Raw genomic sequence first — 878 nt, forward strand, 5'->3', positions numbered from 1 at the left:
TCACAAATTGAAGCTACTATTATTAAACCGATATTGTGGCATCGCTGAACTATTTCTTTATACATTCGTATAATGTTTTCATATGATGATGTGTCCTGACAAAACGTGTAAAGGAGAGGTTGTTTCCATGGCCTTTGCCCGTAAATTCCTTTTAATAACCATACTTGGGCGTGATCTGCAATATTAATATTTCTCTCGAAACCATTATCAACCAATCCTTCCACAACATCTGTAAATGTATTATAGTGTAATCCCGCACTTAATTTCAACTCGTCAAATAATAATACACAATATTTTTCTCTGTAATCAGTAAATGTTGCAACCTTTTTTTGTAAATTTTCGAATACGCAATTTGATAAGCCAGAATTAATGGGTATTTCATGTGAAAATTTTCTTAATGTTTCTATAGAAGGTAAACAAAAGATATTTGATAAAAATCTGTACACTTTTGGACCTCGTTTTGCTATAGATATAACGAAAGCTTTATCTGATATTGAATATTGCCGTTTATATTTATTACGTTTACTATTATTTAAATTAGACAGGAAAAAACGTTGCATTAGTTCTGGCATTTCCTCAATTTTCGTTTCAAAATTTTTTTAAGCTAATTCCTGAACTTTTTTCAATCTTTCATATAAAGAAGCTCGCCTTCTTGTTAATTGCTTTGAGGTTTTCGTTACAGATACAATTGTATTATACAATTGCTTATCGCGTAAAGAAAGCTGTGATCTTCGTGTTGCATTAAATAAGTAAAGGATAGAATCTAAGACACACAATAAATATACAATTTTTTCACCTTTTCAATGCTTTATCAATCATTTATTTAACAATTAACAATAATTTTACATTTAACAATTTGGAACCTAAGTTCCAAATTA

This window comes from Wasmannia auropunctata, unplaced genomic scaffold (assembly GCF_000956235.1).
Source record: "Wasmannia auropunctata unplaced genomic scaffold, wasmannia.A_1.0 LD336060.1, whole genome shotgun sequence".
Classification (NCBI taxonomy): Eukaryota; Metazoa; Arthropoda; class Insecta; order Hymenoptera; family Formicidae; genus Wasmannia; species Wasmannia auropunctata.